Here is a 23,735-nt window from a genome sequence, read left to right on the forward strand (position 1 = left end):
TCATATTTCCTGATTTCAAGAGATATGATGGTGAAGGTTGGAGTAAAATGAATTTGGCCATATTTGGCACCTGGTCACCAGGGCTGCCTTCACTTTAGCAAAGTGGATATTTTCACCATCAGTGACCCCTTCACTGACCTCAGCTACATGGACTACATGTTCTAGTATGAAATCACCCATGGCAAATTTAATGGTACAGTCAAGGCTGAGAACAGAAAACTTGTCATTAATAGAAAGCCCATTTCCACCTTCCAGGAGCAAGATCCCAACAACATCAAATGGAGTGATACTGGTGCTCAATATGTTGTGAAGTCCACTGGTGTCTTTACTACTATTGGCAAGGCTGGGGCTCACTTGAAGAGTGGATCCAAGAGGGTCATCATCTCTGCCCTTTTTCTGCTGATGGCCCCATGTTTGTGATGAGCATTAACCATGAGACAACTCCCTTAAGACTGTCAGCAATGCCTCCTGAATGACCAACTGCTTGGTCCCTCTGGCCAACATCATCCATGACAACATTGGCATCATGGAGGGACTCATAACCACAGTCTTTGCCATCACTGCCACCCAGAAAAGTGTGGATGGCCCCTTGGGAAGCTGTGGTGTGATAGCTGAGGGACTGCCCAAAACATCAGTGTCACCAAGGCTGAAGGCAAGGTCATCCCTATGCTGAATGGGAAGCTCACTGGGATGGCCTTCCATGTCCCTACCCACAACACATCAGTTGTGGATCTGACCTGCACCTGGAAAAAGCTGCCAAATATGATGACATCAAGAAGGTGGTGAAGCAGGCATCAGAGGGCCCCTTCAAGGGTATCCTGGGCTACACTGAGGATAAGGTTGCTTCCTGCAACTTTAACAGTGATGTGAATTCTTCCACCTTTGATGTTGGGCCAAGGGAATCCTGGGCTACACTGAGGACCAGGTTGTTTCTTGCAACTTTACCAGTGACACCCATTCTTCCATCTTTGATGCTGGGGCTGGCATTGCCTTTAATGACCACTTTGTCAAGCTCATTTCCCGGTACAACAATAAATTTGGCTACAGCCACTGGGTGGTGAACCTTATTGTCCACATGACTTCCAAGGAGCAAGAGACCCCTGAACATCCAGCCCCAGTGAAGCAAAAAAAGAAGAGAGAGGTCATTAGCTGCTTGCCCCAACTCATCCCCCAGCACACTGAGAATCTCCAAACCTTGAAACAGTTTCCATCCCAGACCCCTTGAAGAAGGGGAAGGCCTTAGGGAGCCCTCCTTTGTTATGTACCACCAATAAAATACACCATACCCTGCCTCCAAAAAAAGATATGCTCAACTGAAAAATGCCTCTTTAAAGGTTTGTACACTTGGACTCATTCATCCTGGAGCCCAGCACAGAACTAGCCAATTGCGAGGCACCCAGACTTTATATGAAGGATGCTCATTTGCTTATTCTTAAAGCATCAGCCTAAGGGGCAGGCATCTAATTTAACATATATCTAGGAGCCTGCTGATGTATTCTTCAGGGACAGAGGCTGGTAGGAGACATTGCTACACTTTCCTTCTGCCTTGCTCCAGCTGGTGGTTGACATTTTTATGTTCTCCCTCTACCATGCTCCAAAGTTCCAGTATCTCCTAGAGGGGAGATTTTACATGTGTCTGTTGCCTCAGTTTTTAAGACCACTGACCTCAGGGCATTCCTTGGTTATCTGGCTCTAGTGGCCAAGTGGGGGGGGGGGGGGGGGGGGGGCGGGGGGGGCTGCATTAATTGATCCCACAAGACTATAACAATTAGGAAGAAAATTCTTGGAAGGTTACTGCCTCAAGGGCGCTGCCCAGACAGCAGACTGAAACATACACTGAGTCTGTCTGTGAAAGAAGCCTATTTGTTTGTCCTGGAGCATCAGCCTGAGGGGCATATCTAGGATGCTATAGAGATGTTTTCAAGGAACATAGGCTGGTGGACACCATCATTGGGCTCCCCCACTGCCTAGCTCTAACTAGCCAGTATCTCCTAGAAAGGAGCTTCTACACTAGCATGACAATTTTTGCAATTGCCACCCAAAGGACACCACCAGATTGTCAGGCTCTGGTGGCCAGAAGGGCTTATGTTTGCAGTCCCACAACACTGCATATATTTGCCTCCTTAAAAGCTGCTGCTTGAGGGTCTGGCTTCCAAACAGATTGAATCTTGGTGTTAACTGAGATCCTCCCATTTAGGACACTGACAGGTTTTGGCATACCCTAAGCTACTAGAAGCCCTGAAAATAAAACAAGTTGTGTTTTCTTTGGCAGCACATATACTAAAATTGGAACAATACAGCGAAGATTAGCATGGACTTTGAACAAGGATGAAAATAAAATAGTTGCTTAGATAATCACGAAAGTCTGAGAGTCAACCAAAAGCTAAAGCAGGGTTGAAAAATAAAGTGCACGGGGCGCCTGGGTGGCGCAGTCGGTTAAGCGTCCGACTTCAGCCAGGTCACGATCTCGTGGTCCGTGAGTTCGAGCCCCGCGTCAGGCTCTGGGCTGATGGCTCGGAGCCTGGAGCCTGTTTCCGATTCTGTGTCTCCCTCTCTCTCTGACCCTCCCCCGTTCATGCTCTGTCTCTCTCTGTCCCAAAATAAATAAAAAACGTTGAAAAAAAAAATTTAAGAAAAATAAAGTGCATCTCCTACACAAGGCCATTCCTTCAAAACTAGGAGAGGTGGCTATTTTATCTAAGGCATGGAAATCAACACAGAGTCAAGCAAAATGAAGAAACAGAGGAATCTGTTCCGGACAAAAGAACGAAATAAAACCTCAGAAAAAAAGTCCTTAATGGAAAGGACAGAAGAAATTTACCAGATAAAGAGCTCAAAGCAGTGGTTCTTTATAGGTGCTCACCAAACTCAGCAGAAAAATGGATGAACACAGGGAGAATTTCAACAAAGGAAAAGAAAATACAAATAAAATTCACAAAGCTGAAGAATAAAATAACTGAACTAAAAAAAATACACTATTGGGGTTCACCAGTAGATGAAACAGAAGAAAGGATCACCGAATTCAAAGACATGGCAGCACAATTAGCCAAATCAGATCAGCAAAAAAGAAAAAGAATCTAAAAATTAAAAGTAGATCTACCATACAATTCAGCAATTCCACTCTGGGTATATACCTAGGGGAAATGAAAACAGGGTTTCGAAGACATATTTGCACTCTTATGTTTGTTGCATAATTATTCACAATAGCTAAGATATAGAAGCAACCTAAGTGCTCATTGATGAATGAATGAATAAAGAAAACATGGTATATATTCAATGGAATATTATTCAGCCATAAAAAATGATATCTTGCCATTTATGACAAACATGGATGTACTTTCAAGGTATTATGCTAATTGAAATTTGTCAGACAGGGAAAGACAAATACCATATGATCTCACTTACATGTGGGATCTAAGAACAAAACAAACAAACAAACAAAACATCCAAGCTCATATTATAGAGAAAACATTGGTGACTGCCAGAGAAGGTGGGTGAAATTGGTTATGGGGAGGTCAAAAGTTATAAAACAATAAATAAATAACAACGTTGTAATGTATGGCATGTTGGCTATAGTTCATAATACAGTATTGCATATTTGAAAGTGAAGGAAGTAGAAATTTTAAAGTTTTTTTAAATGTTTATTTATTTTGAGAGAGAGCGCTCACATGAGCAGGGGACGGGCAGAGAGAAGGAGAGAGAGAATCCCAAGCAGGCTCCATGCTCAACACAGAGCCCAACACAGGGCTCCATCTTACCAACTGTGAGATCATGACCTGAGCCAAAATCAAGAGTCAGATGCTTAACCAATGGAGCCACCCAGATGCCCCCAAATTTTAAAGTTTTCATCACAAGAAAAAAAATGTTTGTAATTATCTATGTTGACAGATGTTACTAGACTTACTATGGTTATCATTTTTGCAATATATACAGATATTGAATCATTATGCTGTTCACCTGAAACTAAGATAATGTTATATGTCAATTATACATCAATTTTTTAAAGGCAATAGTATGGACAAGTATATACAAATAAATCAGATAACTTAGATAAGTTGGACTAATTCCTAGAAAGTCACAAACTACTTGGGGTACCTACCTGGGTGGCTCAGTCAGTTAAGTGTCCAACTTTGGCTCAGGTCATGATCTCACGGTTTGTGAATTAAAGCCCTGTGTTGGGCTCTGTGCTGACAGCCTAGAGCATGGAGCCTGCTTCGGATTCTGTATCTCCCCCTCTCTCTACCCCTCCCCCACTCACACTCTGTCTTTCTCTCTCTCTCAAAAATAAATAAACATTAAAAAAAGAAAGTCACCAACTTCCAAAACCAAATCAAGAAGAAATAGCAATATGAAGTGACCAAATTCTGTCATGCTAAAGGTTTTCAGAAACATTCTCAGAATCTCTTCACCATTTATCAGAGGTGCGTGGAGCTCTGATGTGAAGGAAATGTTCAGATCAAAATGTTCAGAGTAGGAAACAACGACAGTGCCTTTCACTGAATTACTTGACACAGTGCAGCTGATCTCCCCAAACCAACCCCACAAAGTCAGTCATATCCTTCATTTTCCCCATGTGATACAGTAAAAACTCCCATATTAAGGAGCCCCAGTAACTGAGGTAATTAGGAGAGAAATTTATCCTTTGCTAGGGTAGCCCAGACTCTCCAGTTGATCAAAAGATCTGTTGAGTAAATAAGGGAATAGAAGGATGCTTCTTTTCAGTGTCCTAGTGTCAGAAAGGATTCCTAGACTTATATTTAAGTTTAGATGTAGTAAATCTATTGGAAGAAAGAGATTACAGAATTTGCAAGCTTACTGGATGATGCCTCAGCAAGAGTAAGAAAGATACAACAAACTCTAAGAGACAGACTTCTAGAGAGCTAAAAGTGAGCCTTTCATGGTATCAATCTTGTTACAAACGTCTTAATGTCATATATTTTTATTCAGTACCAGAAAAGAACAGGTATGTGAATGGGTAGTGAGACACAGTAACTGTCACTGATAAATTTGCATAGCAATGCAAAATCCTATTCTTATACTTGAGTTACAACATGGCTCTTGAGTCAGTAGCAGTGTAAACCAATGTGGCTCAAATTATCAGCTATTGCATTTAGAAAATTCTAAAATACAAAGCAAATTAGGGCTGATTTATCAGACTTACCATTGGGAGAGTGCTGGTTAATTTAGCCCAGGCCGTGAAGGACTCACTGTTTGGAAAATATACTTGTGTTCATACTGATGGCCAGCATATGCCAGCATATACTGATATGCTGGCCTCCAGCAGGGGACCTTTTATTGCCTACACCCTGAGCTACCAGGCAGCATGGCTCCTATCTCTGTTTAAGTGTGAGCTCTGTAGGTCCAGCCCCCTGGTTACCGCAGCCATCTCCCTTCAAACCTGTCTCTTTGTTGAGAGAGAGAGTTGAGGCCACTGTTGAGACAGTGGCCCTATGTCTGTCTGGTCCATAACTAGGCACTCTCACTATCATACCAAACAATTTCAGATTCATTGTATTGAAATGGGTTTCCCAACTGCATTTGGAAAGTTTTGCAGTGTAGTTACTACTATGCTGGCTTCATATGCCTAGAAGGTACCCTGTAAAATATAGTGACTAACTGAAAATTGCCTTCACAGTTGGGAGTATTAATCTACACTCTTTTGATGTCTTTACTTATAGTTTGTTCTGATGTGCTTCACGTCTTGTGTGAAGCTTTCTGATGGACTGACCAAAGACTCTGTTACTATCTAAAATGTGCATTGAAATCTCAGAGAAACTAACACATTTGATGGTTGTAGGAAGGGAGAAGCTGCCTGGGCATAGGAAGTGGTTATTAGACCATGTTGTGGTTGAAGAGGAAGAATGATGGAACATAAATCTTTGCATAAACCACACTTAAGTGAAACCGTGATAAATTGTTAAATACTTGCCTTTACCGCTAACAAAGCAAAAAAAAGAAGGCAGCATCATTTGTATCTGGCAGACTAAACCACAAAGAAGGCATACCCAAACGTGTGGTGGCAGGCAGGGGAGGGGGCATGGAAACTCCATTAACATCTCAGTTCAGTGAAATTGGTATATGAAACACTTACATATGGAACATTGTGTAGAATTTCTGAAGTTACCTGCCCACCCTGTCCCCACTGGGTCTCTTCTCTGCCTTTCTTCTCCTCCCATATGACTTCACAGTCCCTCTGGGATCATGACCACAAACTTTCCCATCTTAGTTATGCTCCCAAACCCACTTTTCATTCCATTTATTTATTTATTTATTTATTTAGAGAGCATGTGAGCAGGGATGAGAAGTAGAGGGAGAAAGAAAGAGAGAATGAGAATCTTAAGCAGGTTCCATGCTCAGCATGGAGCCCAATGCAGGGCTCCATTCCACAATTCTGGGATCATGACCTGAGCCAAAATCGAGAGTTAGATGCTCAACCAACTGAGTCACCCAGGTGCCCCTCAATCCTTTTATGTATCTTAGTCATTTCTATTTCTCATTTCCCTCCATTTTTTTCTTTTTTACCCACTCATTTCACATAACTAAAATAGTTACCACTTTGTACCTCACAGATAAAGAGTAAAAACACAAACACTTCCCAAATCCATCAAGCCTTAAATTCAAAACCCAGGAACTGTGCCACTCAAGCAAGCAGAGACAGGAGAGCCCTATTGAAGTTCACACTGTTTTTCCTGCAAAAGGAAACTTTCAGAATAAATGTCCAGTCTGTAGTTAAAGTACAGCAGCTTTTGTGTTAGAACTTCTGGGACTAGGTGCAAGTCTTGACCCTTTGACTACATTTAGCAATGGTCTCAGCACAGGAACTGCTTTGGTTTTTGATGAAGCTGAACACTTTTTAAACTCAAAGTGTTTTACCTGTAAGATTTCTAGTATAACTGAACAAAATTTCAGAATCTTCAGCTGAACATGAAATCTCTAAGATGTGTCACCTCTTTAAATAACCCTTAGATAAATGACACTAGAACTGACCAGGAGTGTTCATCCCTGCAGGCATGCATGCAGGAACAAAATACTGTGACAGATATGAAAAACAGAGAGATGGGAAACAGCTCTTTTCTACCCATAAGGTGCCCACAGAGAAGAGCTACAAAAATGTAACTCTCCACCAAAGGCTCATACTGGTGAAACACTGCCAGGAGGAGGCCATTGAAGGTGTATGTGGCCAGGTGCCTAATTCTTTCTTTAGAAGAATTATGTGGTCGGGCGCCTGGGTGGCTCAGTTGGTTGGGCGACCGACTTCAGCGCAGGTCATGATCTCACAATTTGTGAGTTCGAGCCCCACGTCAGGCTCTGTGCTGACAGCTCAGAACCTGGAGCCTACTTCAGATTCTGTATCACCCCCCCTTTCTCTACCCCTCCCCTGCTCACACTCTGTGTCTGTCTCTCAATAATAAACATTAAAAAAAAGAAGAAAAAGAATTATGTGGTCTAGTGCCCGTGAGGGGAAGTGTATGTAAATGCCCTTCCGGGCCACAGTGTAGCACAGTCACCCCTCTCTGGTTGGACGGCCTGAGTTTGAATTCTGGCTCCACCCCTTACTAATGGTGCAACCTTAGGCAGGCGTCCACCTCCTCCATGCGACAATTTCCTAGCTGGTAAAGTATACCTACCTCATGGTATCATGAAGATGAAGCCAGTTAATATAGTAAAAGCACTTAGCAGAAGTGCTAATAATAATTTTTATTAATTATCATTATCTTCATGTCTGAAGGGTAACCTGGCAATCTGTCTTTATTTTCTCACTAGCCTTGTTGATCAAGATCCAATACATCTGGGGGAGAAGTCTTAGTGTCAAAAGCCAAAAGAAGCCTGCCTTTCTTTATATTAGGTGGGAAAGGGGAGGAGGGAAGGAATAGGAGGGAATAGCCACTCATACTTTAGGTTCTGCCATCGCAGGAAACTAACCAGCAATAAGACAGCCAAGCAAATAGCTGGATCTATCCCCTCCCTCCCTTCCTGACTTCCTTTCCATCATTTACATATCGCAGAATGTGTTGGTTGACTCTGAAACTGCAAAAATCACGTTCACACCTGCTTGATGCAGGTCAAACCAATAGTTGATTTGGGATTCATTGGCAATTTAGTGAGCAGAGCATATTCTGAAACTCTCTTGGGACTGAGTAGATATAAATAAATGAAGTATCCTCTGCATTTCTAGAAGTGTAAACACTTTATGATGTTGATATTTATAGTTGTCATTTCCCTACAGACCTATGATCGCAAGCCCATCCTTGGATTAAGTGTAGCACTTAGTTGTGACCTAGATCAGAGGGGTGATACATATTCCTTCGTATGACTGTTCGGCCCTTCACTTCTCTTTGCATATGGAATCTTTTTCTCAATAGAGAAGCAGAGCACTCTGGAAGGCACACCCATAGTCTGCATGCTATCACATTTCTTCACCCAAATCTGCAACCCCACAACCCAGTTCTCTCTAGCCAGGCTGTAGCGACAACCTTTGCAGAAGTTGGGTTTAAGTGAAACCAAAATAAGACATTGGGTATGTTCCTCTCAGGCAAATTAAAACCATAAGGGAGGCAGCATCATTGGTCTCTGGCAGACTAAGCCACAAAGAAGTACAAGATAAAAATATTTAGGTAGAGGAGAAGAAAAAAATACCCATTAACAAGAACAAAAACAACAACCAAAAAAACCCAAAATACTAAGTCATATATTTAACAAGGGATATAAAGAATCATCAGAGAAAACATTATAAAATTTTTCTGATACCACCAAAGATGAAAAAGCAGAGCAGAATACTATGTTCCCAGAGAGGAATATAATATGGATTTAATTCAGTTTCGATCAAGATCTACATGACATACTAAAAATTAGTAATGTATTTTCAAAAGTCAGTATGCAAAGTACTCATAAATAAATAAATGAATAAATAAATAAATGTGTGTATGTATGTATATCTGACACTATATTATTAATTTCTAAAAATAATAAGCTTTTGTCTCCACTGTATTGCTTCACTTACAGAAGTGCTTTTTCTTTCTAGTAATATTTAGTTCTTCTTATATGGAGGTGATTTATTCCATCATCTCTGACTACAGTATTAATAAGTACCATTTGGCCTAAAGGGCTAAATCCTGGAGACAGATTTAGGATACCAGGGGAAGGGAAAAACACATTCAGAGTGCCTTTGCAGCCCTGCCTTGCTCTGTTCAACTCCCACACTGCCACTGCCTCGTGACCAAAAAGAGAACATAAGCTAAAGGAGAACTTACAGACAGAGCGTTTGCAGAAGTTGTGTTTAAGTGGAACACCGATTTGACATTGAACAAGTTCTCTCCAGCCAATAAGGATCAGATGTAGTGCAGCATCACTTGTCTCTGGAAAGCAAAGCTGTCAAGAGAACTCACAGGAACAGAACTAATGTGTATAGAAAAGTCTTTTTCACAATACCAACAAAATCTAAAAGGTATGAAACAAAAATATGACAACTTTACTAATTTATTTAATGTAACATGAAAAGCTAAAGAGATAAAATATAAGTCAAATTTCACATGAAATTCTAAAATCAACGACATGAATCTAAAATTCAGTAGGAATGAAGAATAGGCAAGAAGAACACCTTTCTTTTACTGAATTTACTACTTGATTTATAATTACTCTCTTCTCAACCACGTTGTTTAATTTTCAAAAATGTTTCTTCCTTCTTTAAGCATGCACTTCCTTTACTTATGGAGATAGTACTTTCTGTAGTGTTTCTGTAGCGTGGGAAAATGGGATATTTTCTGAAGCCAGTGGATCGAAGAAGCTCACAGCAAGAATGAGCATTCCTTATCAATAAAAACAAAGGCAGTGTCATGGACTCTAAGTTTCAAGTTGTCTCTTGTCTAGCAAAAGAGCGGACACAGGATTGAAGCGAGAGAGATGGCTAATGTTCAGAAAAAGACAAGAGCCCCAAATAAGGGGCCTGGTCTCGTATTTATTTAGATCAGAAGGCTTACATACATGATGGGCATGTACAAAGAGACAAAGAAACTATGAACATTAACTTGAGGACGTGAGGGGGGAAAGGGGGTTTTGAAGATATACAGTGTTTGGGTTTGGGGTCAATATAAAACAAAAATCCTGGCGCTGGGCAGATGGGTAGATGGTTGTTAACAGCAGACAGGAGACTCCGTGCCTGTTTATCTTTGCCAGCCTGGGGGATGAGACAGATAGGAGGAATAACCTCAGGGTTAACAAGGCACCTTCTCTCTTGTTAACCATCTCTGCTCTGGGCTGCTTTGCCTGCAGTGCAGCGGTCCATAGTCCAATTCACCATTTACCTAACCTGGTCCTATTTTCCTATGAAAGCAGCTTTCTGCTATGGTGCTAAATTTGGGGTGCTTTCACCCTGAATAATCTAATCTTGTTATTCCTGTGTATTGGGCACCTTTGTGCCATTTCTATTTCAGGCCTTTGCCACTCTCTCTCTATTTTGGGGGGTGCTGTACCCCCTCCCTATTTTGGGGTGCCTTTGCACCTCCCTATTTCTGGCACTTTTGTACCTCCCTTTTCTCAGGGTGTCTTTGCACCCATATTCTTGGAGTGCCAATCTGTTTTACCCAAACTCAGGTGTGAGAATTTATGACTTTATATTTCTTTATGCCTTGTTAACCCATTGGTGTAAACTCGGGGAATTCCTAAGCTAATCCCCCACAAGGCAGGTGGGCTTTCATGTCTGCATTTATCATCAAAATGAACTGGACACTTGAGAAGTGAATTTCACCTTAGTTCTGATTGTAAATTTACAATTCCTTCATCACCTCACAGCCTGCCAGCAATGTCAGTGGTATATGCCAAGGTATTTGAGGAGTACAAGGCTGTGTAAAAGCCTTCTCAAAGGTCTATGATTACTTCAGCACACTTGTCACCTAGACACGGGACCCTGACAAACATATCTACTCTCTCCATACCAGAGGCTCAGGCTTTCATCTATGAAAACTTGTTTAGTCATTCTCTTAAACTCCACTACCAAGGTTTTGTGGGTTTTTTTGTTTGTTCGTTTGTTTGCTTTTTGAGACTGAAGCTCTTCCAGGTTTATGACAGTTTGTATTCAGTTATCTGAAGGACCAAGAATTTCTCCTTTTGGGGGGCCTTGGTGGCTCAGTCGGTTGAGCATCCAACTTTGGCTCAGGTCATGATCTCACGGTTGGTGAGTTCAAGCCCCATATTGTGCTCTGTGCTGACACTCAGAGCCTGGAACTCCCCCTTCTGTTCTCCCAACTCCACTCTAGTGAGGTTTCTTATTCATATTCACACTTTTGATGATTATAATACAATGTTGTTGTCTATATTCACTATACATTAGATCTTTAGGGCTTATTTACTACTTGTTGCAAGTTTGTACCCTCAAACAATATCTGTCCTATACCACCACCCCCACTCTTATCCCCTGGTAACCACCCTTTTACTCTGTTTTTATGAGTTTGACTTTTTTAAATTCCACATGTAAGTGATATCATACAGTACTTACTTTCTCTGACTTATCTCAATATGCTCAAGGTCCATCCATGTTTTTGCAAATGGAAGGATATCTTTCTTTCTCATCACTGTAATATTCTATTGTATGCGTGTATATGGATACACACATACATCTTCTTTATCCATTTATCCATTGATGGACACTTAGGTTGTTTCCATATTTTGGCCATTTTGAACAATGCTGCAATGAATATGGGAATGCATATATCTCTTTGATATTCTGTTTCAATTTCCTTTGGGTATATACTCAGAATGGAATTGCTGTATCTTATGATAGTTCTATTTTTAATTTTTTGAGGGACCTCCATATTGTTTTCACAGTGGGGAAACCAATTTACATTTCCACCAACAGTGTATAACGGTTCCCTTCTTTCCACATTCTTGCCCACATTTATCTCTTATGTTCTTGATGACAGCCATTCTAACAGGTATCAGGTGATATCTCACTGTGGTTTTGGTTTACATTTCACTGATGATTAGTGATGTTGAGCTTCTTTCCATACCTGTTAGACATTTGGAAGTCTTCTTTGGAAAAATGTCTATTTAGTTCTTCTGCCCATTTTTTGATCAGATTTGCATTTTTGTTATTGAGTGATATAAATTCTTTATATATTTTCATATTAACCCCTTATTTAATATATGATTTATTAAATATTTTCCCACTCTGATATTGCCTTTTCATTTTTTTAATTGTTTCTTTTGCTGTGCAGAAGCTTTTAAGTTTGATGTAGTTTCATTTTGTTGATTTTTGTTTTTGTTGTTTATACTTTAGGTGTCATATCCAAAAACATATTGCCATGGCAAATGTCAAGGAGCTTCTTTCCTACGTTTTCTTCTAGGGTTTTCCATATATTTTTCTTCTATTCATTTCTGATTAAATTCTCTTGTTAATGACCGACCATAGGCAAGCTAAGGGCCACGCATAAGCTAGCACACACTCTTCTCCAGGTGAGATATGTGTGATATTCCTCAGGCACTCCTGGCTGCCCAAGAACAAAGAAAAGGAAAGAAAATAAATGGCTGATAGAGATCACAGTCATGCAGGACCTGAGTCTCCATCAGTTTACAAATATCTTAGTAAATTACAAAAAAAAAAAAGGCAATCTTATCAATAGCCTAAGAAACCTGTAGACTCAGTTTCCTGGAGCCCCAACATCACCCCTCCTTAGGTGATATGGGGAACAAAGGCAAGAAGGAAGCAACAGGTAGAAATAAATTTCCTTATAACCTGCAGCCCATTGACTATACTTTTGGCTGACAGAGTAGAACATTTCTCCAGGAACTCCCTACTATCTTAATGTTAATGCTTTGCGAAAGGGAAAAACAACCTTAGCTTGACAATAGCTAGGCCTCCAGTACCTTGTGAGTCTTAACATATGAAAATCCTTTTGCAATCTCCCCCTTACCTTTACCTCCCCCAACACCCAAGTATATAATCAGTCTCTCCTCACAATCCAGGGACAACTCTTTCTGCCCACAGGTCCTGTCCCTGTGCTTTACTAAAACCACCTTTTTGCACCAAAGACATCTCAAGAATGGCCATCCATTCCGAACTCCACCATCACTCCAAAAACCCCAACAATGAAGACCTTTTTACAAAGGAACTTTCTTTTATAACGATTGCAAAAATTCTGTGGACTTCAATATCCCCACATCTCAAAGATAAGAATGAAAGCATGACTCTCAAATGCACAGGCAGAAAGAGGCTGAATGGGTTGTGGGTTCATCCCCTACCCCACTATCCTCTCTCTTCAGAGCTCACTCTAAACCCTCTCAATCTCTACCACCTCTCAGGTGCAAGACTATCCCTGACAGATCTTTTTCTTTAATGAGATAGCATTTTGTGCGTGCCTCAGGCTATCCATAAACAATGTTGTTGCCAGACCAACCCCTGTGATACTTAAGATTGCAAGACACCTTCAACAATAACCAACAGGAAACTTTGAAAGAGAAAAGGTTTATTACTTACAAATCCTGGAAATTACACAGCACGCCTGGGGGCATGCAGTGAGGTCACAAAGTGGGGGTAGGGAGGAGTTAGCCTGAGAGCAAGGCTTGTGTTGCAGGATTTTTTTACCTCAATACCCAGAGTTCCTTGTCTCACCCCTTGGAAGAATGAAGAGATGAACACAAAATGAGCAGCAGGCAAAAACTTATTAGAGTATAAGAAAGCCCTCTTTGCAGAGGGGGGCCCGACAACAGACAAGAGTCTTTGTTTTATGATTCCCGTCAGCCCTCCTTTCCTTTCCCCCTCCCTTGTTTCTTCTCAGGTTCTACCCTTACTGGCTAGGTAATTCTAAATGCCGAGTCATTCTTTTTTAATTGGCTCGTTTCTATTGGATGAGGGGTGGGGTTCCACGTGAGTCATCTGTTTTATTGTCTATTTATTTTTCATTAGGTCTTTTGTCAAATTCCTGAGGGGAACGTGAAGGGACAGTAGGTGGTGCCTGTTACATTCTTAAGAGGAACCTTACTCCCTGAGGGAGTTTGCTGTGGTCAGACACTCCCAGCATTGTTCCAAAATAGGTGTTTTTTTCCCCACCCAGGGACCTCAGGTCCTATCCTTTCCCTCTTTTCCTATTTTATCCTATCTTTTCCTATCATACTGGGGTTCTGTCTTTATTAAAGCTGAATGGGGGCCCAGGGTTTTGCAGGTTCCCTCTTTGTGGGTGAATTTAAAACATAAGAGGAGAAATTAAGGTACAGGAAGAGAAAAAAAGGAAGGAGAGGGGAGTCAATTCTCTAAATCAGCTAGATCTCTAAAACAAACCAAAAAATCAGAGTGGAGCACCCTGGCTCTTTACTGGCTCTTTCTTTTACGATCATTGCAAAAATTCTGTGGACTTCAATATCCCCACATCTCAAAGTGGATGCTTCTTTGTAGTGGATGCCTGAGCAAACAGGGCCTATGTAGGGCACTTGCATTATAAAAATGGAAAACCAGCTGCCAGGGTTTACACTACAGATAGTCTTAGAGAAATGCTCCAGTAAGACTAATTTGTAATCAATTCTATTATTGTAAACACAATTTTATAAGATACTTCTTTGTTTGAAGTATTTTTTCAAAATTCCCAAACTTTACACATATGTGGAATACTTTTCCCTAATACTGCCAGTTGTTAGAACATTAGAATTCTATGTGTGTTATCATCTGTATTTTTAAATTCTGGTTAAATCCTAATTTAAAACTTTCTAGGCAAAATGCTTTAAATATGTGCGTTGATATCTGGTTTGAAAAATGTAATTTAAAATAAACAGTTGATTTAAAATTTCATTTAAGGGGCACCGGGTGGCTCAGTCAGTTGAGTATGGACTCTTATTTTGACTCAGGTTGTTGCATCCACACGACTCCTGAAACAGAATGCTACGGGCACCAGTGACAGTCACAACAAAGTTTATTACAATGAGAGGCAAGGCCAACCGATCCGGACCAACACTCTTGATAAGAGTGTGGCCCCGAACAGCCGGGGTACAGAGTTTTTATAACCGATCACATCATTTTATCATCACCTGGGAACAGAACAAAGAAACAGGTTCCAGATGAGTTAGAAACAGTTGCCTAATGAGGTGTTTACTTTAGACTTTCTGCCTCTAAGTTGCAACCAGTGGATCTCCTTGACCCTGCCTCTGATGCTCTTTTCTTTGAACTTTTGTTTCCTTAATTGGTGAAGCCTAATTTACAAGGGTATGAGGCGTAGTTTACCAGAGCAAAGCAAGGCTGTTATCTCTTAACCTTCAGTGTCAACACAAAGCTGTTATTTTTCAAGCTAAGCATTAGCCCTACACTACAATTTAACCCTTACAAGGTCATGATCCCAGGGTCATGAGATCAAGTCCTGCAACAGGCTTCACACTGGGCAAGGAGCCTGTCCACGTGTCTCTCTCTCCCTCTCTCTCTCTCTGCCCCTCCCCCCTTGCATTTCTCTGTATCTCTCTCTCAAAAAAAATTTTTTTTCGTATAAGATTCTTTTTCATTTGCTTAATTGACTAATGGTAACTAAATATTTCTGTGTAATGAATGTTCATGATAAGTAAGTACGCTAGGATTGGAGAGTTCCTGGAAAGAGAACCAGTCACCACTGGACATCACAAACATCATCTGTCTCCAGGCAGTCAGTTCTGTAACCCGATGAATTAAGAGCTTCAGTTAAATTCAACAAGCATTTGTTGATTATGTGCTATAATCTTAGCACACAGTCCTCATCAAACAACCTATTCAGTTTCGCTGAACAGTTCCCTTGAGCTATAAAGTGGATTTGGACATGGAGGCAATTTTTCAAGTTTGTCAGTAAAAAATTGTTCAGGAGCAGTGTAAGAGAAAAAGCAACTAAGTCACACATACAGGAGTTGTTGGTGGCAAAGAATAGGTGGGAGTGATATTAAATGAAAAACAAACTAATTATCTTTGCAATGCCTGTCTGCTTCATTAACTTTGTCATTTGAGGGGCCGTGTACACAGTTCTTTGTATCAGAATATGCTTGGTGACCATAAGATCACTTACAATTCTCCAAGTTTCTGTGCTTGTATCTGGAAACCTCTAAAATGTTGTGAGAACAGGGGGTGCCTGGTGGCTCAGTCAATTAAGGGTCCGACTTCAGCTCAAGTCATGATCTCATGGTTCGTGGGTTTGAGCCCCACATCAGACTTTGTGCTGACAGGTCAGAGCCTGAAGTCTGCTTTGGATTCTGTGTCTCATCTCTCTGCACCTCCCCCACTCATGCTCTGTCTCACTCTCTCTCTCAAGAATAAATAAACATTTAAAAAAAAATGTAAAGAAAGCGTTTTAAAATGTTGTGAGAACAAAGCATAACATCTAGAGTATGCTGGAATTCAACAGTTCTTAGTTCACATCCCCTTTGGGAAAGCTATGGGGATGAAGTAAAATTTAGTAGCTGAGTGGGTGGAGTTCATTTCATATATGGAAGCACTCCAACTCTCACATTCAAAACTCCTCAATATAGACACAAAAGCCAGAGAACATTTGTGGTAAATTGCAAAATTAGTCATAAATTCTTGGCAGCTCATTCTATTAAGAAATGCAATATTAACTCACCTCTTGAACTGACGTTGAACTGTGACTTGCTTTGACTAAGAGAATGTAGTGGAAGTGATGTTGTGAATCTAAATTTAGGCTGCAGAAGCCCTGCAGTTTCTCTCTTGCACTAGGGAGAGTTCCGGCACCTTGTGAATATGCCTCAGCCAGGCTGCCGGATGATGAGCCCAAATGGAGAGGCCCAGCAGTCTCGGCTGAACCAGTTGACGTCCCAGACTTGTAAACCTGAAAACAACTGAGCTGTCCCAGAACACAGAGTGCCCACATGGGCTTGGCGCAATTTGCTGTCTTACAGAATCAGGAGAATATACTAAAACCTTGTTTGAAATCATTACGTTTTAGAGTACTTTGTTACATAGAAAAAACTGACTAATACAACACCCTTCAAAAAAAAATTCTATTTCCTTATGATCTCTTACCGCTCCTGTGGGTCACAGGCTCTCACAAACCTACACTGCCACAAGGAGAAGGTTGGATTAATGAGGGGAAAGCTATAGGCCATCCCTGGCCTAGCACAATTAATATTTGTCAGTATAGAGTTGCTATCATTTGGGAGTACTTGTCATGTGCCAGGCACTGGACTGTATATCTTATAATTTGTACTTATTAATAATTTCATTTTATCATATACTATCACGTAATAGTTTTCATCCCATTTTATAGAAAAGTACACTAAGGCTCATATATTTTGAATGACTTGTCCAATGTGATGCAACTGATAAAATCAAAAGCAACGCCTGGGCAGCTCGGCCAGTTGAGCGTCTGACTTCAGCTCAGGTCGTGATCTCATGGTTTGTGAGTTCAGCCCCACGTCAGGCTCTTTGCTGTCAGCACATAGCCCATTTTCGATCTTCTGTCCCCCTGCTTTTCTAAAAATTTTCATTCAATATGTATTTTTGAGGGAAAGAGAGAGAACGCATGCAGGCACACAAGTGGGGGAGGTGCAGAGAGAGAGACACACACACACAGAATCCAAAGCAGACTCCAGGCTCTGAGCTGTCAGCACAGAGCCCAACCCAGGGCTCGAACTCAGGAACCAGGAGATCAGGACGTGAGCTAAAGTCCGACGCTTAACCGACTGAGTCACCCAGGTGCACCCCCATCTTTGCCCCTCCCCTGCTCATGCTCTCTCTCTCAAAAATAAACATTTAGAAATATATTTTAAAAAGGCAGTGTTGAATACTTATTTATTTGATTACAAAGTCCTTCCTCGTCTTACTTTGCTGCTCTGGACTCGGTTATTGTTGTGAAGCACCTTTGCTGCAAGATGGCACAGGCTTTGGCCTTTTTAGTAAAACTTCACCAATATAGTAACAGGGTTGTGTCAGGGCAAAACAGTTGAAAGTCAGAATTAAAGAACTTGAAAATACACAAGTCCTTAGAAAATGTTACAAATGTTAATTAGAACTAACATACATTCTGTCTGAATAATTTCTAAGGGCTTCCAATGACATAACTTATAATGACACATTCTATTCATATTGACGACTAAGTATTAAATTAATGGAGGAAATTCATGCTTTTTGAGAAAATCTTGGACAAAGTAATATCTTAAACCCCAAATTTTATTTCTACCATTAATTAATAAAAAGGGCCTTTCATTTTCCTTAGAGACAGAAGGTAACAAATTAGTTTTTGTCAAAAATGGTACACCATTCCTCGGAATCTAATTCACTAATGATTTTATCTTATATTAAAATAATGACCAGAAGACAGAAGTGACTGGAACAGGTTCATTGTGTGACAGCAGGAGGAGATGAGACAGAGTCAGGTTAAAGACAGACTTCATCTTCTCTTAGTTAATAACATGGACTTGTTTAGACTTCATCCCATAGAATTGAAGATCTGAGACTGGACCTTCAACTTCCCATCCAAGATGCAATTCTGATCCACATGGTCAACACCCTAATGTCCTAATTCAATTTGAAAATTTCTAACTATAATATTAATAGGTGAAATATTGGATCATCAAGAAAGGTTTTATTTGTTAAAATCTTAAGTAATTTCTGCAAGGAAATATCAAAGATTCAAAACAGCCAAAGTAAAACCAATGAATCACTGAAGTAATAATTAATAAACTTTATTGTGCCCATGCCAAGAAGACAGTTTTTGAATCAAGAGCATTTATTTTCTTTCTTTATTATTTTTTAAAATTAAATCCAAATTAGTTAGCATATAGTGAAACAATGATTTCAGGAGTAGATTTCTTAATGTCCCTTACCCATTTATCCCATCCCCCCTCCCACAAGCCCTCCAGCAACCCTCAGTTTCTTCTCCATATTGATGAGTCTCTTCTGTTTTGTCCCCCTTCCTGTTTTTATATTATTTTTGTTTCCCTTCCCTCACGTTCATCTGTTTTGTCTCTTAAAGTCCTCACATGAGTGAAGTCATATGATTTTTGTCTTTCTCTGACTAATTTCACTTAGCATGATACCCTCCAGTTCCATCCAGGTCATTGCAAATGGCAAGATTTCATTCTTTTTGATTGCTGAGTAATACTCCATTGTATATATATACCACATATTCTTTATCCATTCATCCATCGCTGGATATTTGGGCTCTTTCCATACTTTGGCTATTGTTGATAGTGCTGCTATAAACATGGGGGTGCATGTGTCCCTTTGAAACAGCACACCTGTATCCCTTGGATAAATGCCTACTAGTGCAATTGCTGGGTCATAGGGTAGTTCTATTTTTAGTTTTTTGAGGAACCTCCATACTGTTTTCCAGAGTGGCTGCACCAGCTTGCATTTCCACCAAAAATGCAAAAGAGATCCTCTTTCTCTGCAACCTCACCAACACCTGTTGTTGCCTGAGTTGTTAATGTTGGCCATTCTGACAGGTGTAAGGTGGTATCTCATGGTGTTTTTGATTTGTATTTCTCTGATGATGAGTGATGTTGAGCATTTTTTCATGTGTCGGTTGTCCATCTGGATGTCTTCTTTGGAGAAGTGTCTATTCATCTCTTTTGCCCATTTCTTCACTGGATTATTTGTTTTTTGGGTGTTGAGTTTGATAAGTTCTTTATAAATTATACTATCCCTTTATCTGATATGTCATTTACAAATATCTTCTCCCATTCTGTCGGTTGCCTTTTAGTTTTGCTGATTGTTTCCTACGCTGTGCAGAAGATGAGGTCCCAGTAGTTCATTTTTGCTTTTGTTTCCCTTGCCTCCGAAGACGTGTTGAGTAAGAAGTTTCTGTGGCCAAGATCAAAGAGGTTTTTGCCTGCTTTCTCCTTGAGGATTTTGATGGCTTCCTGTCTTACATTGAGGTCTTTCATCCATTTTGAGTTTATTTTTGTGTATGGTGTAAGAAAGTGGTCCATGTTCATTCTTCTGCATGGTGCTATCCAGTTTTCCCAGCACCACTTGCTGAAGAGACTGTCTTTATTCTATTGGATATTCTTTCCTGCTTTGTCAAAGATGAGTTGGCCATATGTTTGTGGGTCCATTTCTGGGTTCTCTATTCTATTCCATTGATCTGAGTGTCTGTTCTTGTGCCAGTACCATACTGTCTTGATGATTATAGCTTTGTAGTATAGCTTGAAGTCTGGGATTGTGATGCCTCCTGCTTTGGTTTTCTTTTTCAAGATCGCTTTGGCTATTCAAGGTCTTTTCTGGTTCCATACAAATTTTAGGATTATTTGTTCTAGCTCTGTGAAGAATGTTGGTGTTACTTTGATAGGGATTGAATTGAATATGTAGATTGCTTTGGGTAGTATTGACATTTTAACAATGTTAGTTCTTCCTATCCAGGAACATGGAATCTTTTTCCATTTTTTTGTGTCTTCTTCAATTTCTTTCATAAGCTTTCTATAGTTTTCAGTGTATAGATTTTTCACCTCTTTGGTTAGATTTATTCCTAGGTATTTTATGGTTTTTTTGTGCAACTGTAAATGGGATCAAGTCCTTGATTTCTCTTTCTGTCGCTTCATTGTTGGTGTATAGGAATGCAACCAATTTCTGTGCGTTGATTTTATATCCTGCAACTTTGCTGAATCCATGAATCAGTTCTAGCAGTTTTTTGGTGGAATCTTTTGGGTTTTCCATATAGAGTATGATGTCATCTGCAAAAAGTGAAAGTTTGACCTCCTCCTGGCCAATTTGGATGACTTTTATTTCTTTGTGTTTTCTGATTGCAGAGGCTAAGACTTCCAATACTATGTTGAATAACAGTGGTGAGAGTGGACATCCCTGTCTTGTTCCTGACCTTAGGGGGAAAGCTCTTAGTTTTTCCCCATTGAAGATGATATTAGTGTTGGGTTGTTCAGATATGGTTTTTGTGATCTTGAGGTATGCTCCTTCTATCCCTACTTTCTTGAGGCTTTTTATCAAGAAAGGAGGCTATATTTTGTCAAATGCTTTCTCTGCATCTATTGACAGAATCATATGGTTCTTGTCCTTTCTTCTATTGATGTGATGAATCATGTTAATTGTTTTTGTAGATATTGAGCCAGCCCTACATCACAGGTATAAATCCCACTTGGTCGTGGTGAATAATTTTTTTAATGTTGGAGCCCGTTGGCTAATATCTTGTTAAGGATTTTTGCATCCATGTTCATCAGGGAAATTGGTCTATAGTTCTCCTTTTTAGTGTGGTCTCTGTCTGGTTCTGGAATTAAGGTAATGCTGGCTTCATAGAAAGAACTTCAGGGGAAGTTTTCCTTCCATTTCCATTTTTTGAAGCAGTTTCAAGAGAATAGGTGTTAACTCTTCCTTAAATGTTTGGTAGAATTCCCCTGGAAAGCCATCTGGCCCTGGACTCTTGTTTTTTGACAGATTTTTTATTACTAATTTGATTTCCTTACTGGTTATGGGTCTGTTCAAACTTTCTATTTTGGTAGTGTATATGTTTCTAGGTATTTGTCCATTTCTTCCAGATTACCCATTTTATTGGCATATAATTGTTCATAATATTCTCTTATTATTGTTTTTGTTTCTGCTCTATTGCTTGTGGTCTCCCCTCTTTCATTCTTGATTTTATTTATTTGGGTTCTTGCCTTTTTCTTCTTGATCAAACTGGCTAGTTGTTTATCAATTTTATTAATTCTTTCAAAGAACCAGCTTCTGGTTTCATTGATCTGTTCTACTGGTTTTGTTTGTTTGTTTGTTTCAATAGCATTAGTTTCTGCTCTAATCGTTATTATTTCCTGTCTTCTGCTGGTTTTGGGTTTTATTTGCTGTTTTTTTTTTTCTAGCTCTTTAAGGTGTAAGATTAGGTTGTGTATCTGAGATCTTTCTTCCTTCTTTAGGAAGGCCTGGATTGCTATATACCTTCCTTTTATGACTGCCTTTGCTGCGTCGCAGAGATTTTGGGTTGTGGTGTTATCTTTTCATCGACTTCCATATACTTTTTAATTTCCTCTTTAACTGCTTGGTTAGCCCATTCATTCTTTGGTAGGATGTTCTTCAGTCTCCAAGTATTTGTTACCTTTCCAAATTTTTTCTTGTGGTTGATTTTGAGTTTCACAGCGTTGTGGTCTGAAAATATGCACGGTATGATCTCGATTTTTTTGTACTTACTTAGGGCTGATTTGTGTCCCAGTATATGGTCTATTCTGGAGAACGTTCCATGTGCACTGGAGAAGCATGTATATTCTGCTGCTTTAGGATGAAATGTTCTGAATATATTTGTGAAGTCCATCTGGTCTGGTGTGTCATTCAAAGCCATTGTTTCCTTGTTGATTTTTTGATTAGATGATCTGCCCATTGCTGTGAGTAGGGTGTTGAAGTCTCCTACTGTTATGTTATTACTACCAATGAGTTTCTTTATGCTTGTGATTAATTGATTTATATATTTGCGTGCCGCCACATTTGGTGCATCAATGTTCACAATTGTTAGGTCTTCTTGGTGGATAGACCCCTTGATTATGACATAATGCCCTTCTGCATCCCTTGATACAGTCTTTATTTTAAAGTCTAGATTGTCTGCTATAAGTATGGCTTCTCCAGCTTTCTTTTGTTGACTATTAACATGATAGATGGTTCTCCATCCCCTTATTTTCAATCTCAAAGTGTCTTTAGGTCTAAAGTGGGTCTCTTGTAAACCACATATAGATGGATCTTGTTTTCTTATCCATTCTCTTACCCTATGACTTTTGATTGGAGCATTGAGTCCATTGACGTTTAGAGTGAGTACTGAAAGATATGAATTTATTGCCATTATGATGCTTGTCGAGTATGTATTATTTCTAATAATTGTGTTATTTATATTTTTTTCTTGACTTGTACTGGCTAGGGTCTCTACTATAATGATAAATATTATTTTGCATTGTGTATAAAAATGTATATAGCAAATATTGTGTAAATAATAGGTTTATATAATATATTTATAATATGTTATAAATGTTATTATGTGAATACGAAGCATGAAAATGTGAAATTTTCCAGTCTTAAGAGGAGAGTATTCAATAATTTAACATTAAGTACAGTATCTGTGGATTTTTTCTGAAAATAATATTTTAAAAATTTTTAAATATTTATTTCTTTTTAGCAGGGGAGGGGCAAAGAGAGAGAGACAGAGAATCTGAAATGGGCTCTGCACTGACAGGCTAACAGCAGTGAGCGCAATGCAGGGTTCAAACTCAGGAACCATGAGACCATGACCTGAGCTGAAGTTGGATGCTCAACCGACTTAGCCACTGAAAATAATCTTAATAGATTAAGGGAGTTTCCTTCTATTCTTATTTTGTTAAAAGTTTTAATCATGAATGTATGTTGACTTATATCAAATGATTTATTATATCAATTAAGATAATTCTATGGTTTTTCTAATGTTATTCTGTTACCAGAATAATTCTGTAAGTATAATGTGCTAACATTAGAAAAATAAATTCTCGGGGCACCTGGGTGGCTCAGACAGTTAAGCATCTAACTTTTGATCTCAACTCAAGTCATGATCTCACGGTCTGTGAGTTCAAGCCCCATGTGGGGCTCTGTGCTGACAGCATAGAGCCTGCTTGGAATTCTCTCTCCATCTCTCTCTCTGCCCCTACCCTACCCGTGCTCTTTCTCTCTCTCAAAATAAAGAAGTAAATTTAAATAAAAAGAAAAATAAATTATGACTGCATTCATGGAATAAACCCCATTGTGTTACGGTAGAGTGTATTTTTTCACATTGCTAGATGTAATTTGTCAAAATTTTGTGCAGATTTCTATATCTGCATCATAAGAGAGACTA

General features: G+C 39.7%; 1 non-coding gene and 1 pseudogene across 1 annotated transcript; both read left to right on the plus strand.

Annotated features, from left to right (window-relative positions):
* Positions 1-27: 27 nt before the first annotated feature.
* Positions 28-16,792, plus strand: LOC122220662 (annotated as a pseudogene).
* Positions 2,257-2,368, plus strand: LOC122220831. The gene has a single exon (XR_006203008.1). It is a non-coding gene; the product is annotated as a U6 spliceosomal RNA (small nuclear RNA).
* Positions 16,793-23,735: the final 6,943 nt, after the last annotated feature.

The sequence above is a fragment of the Panthera leo genome, chromosome B2 (genome assembly GCF_018350215.1).
Source record: "Panthera leo isolate Ple1 chromosome B2, P.leo_Ple1_pat1.1, whole genome shotgun sequence".
In the NCBI taxonomy this organism is placed as follows: Eukaryota; Metazoa; Chordata; class Mammalia; order Carnivora; family Felidae; genus Panthera; species Panthera leo.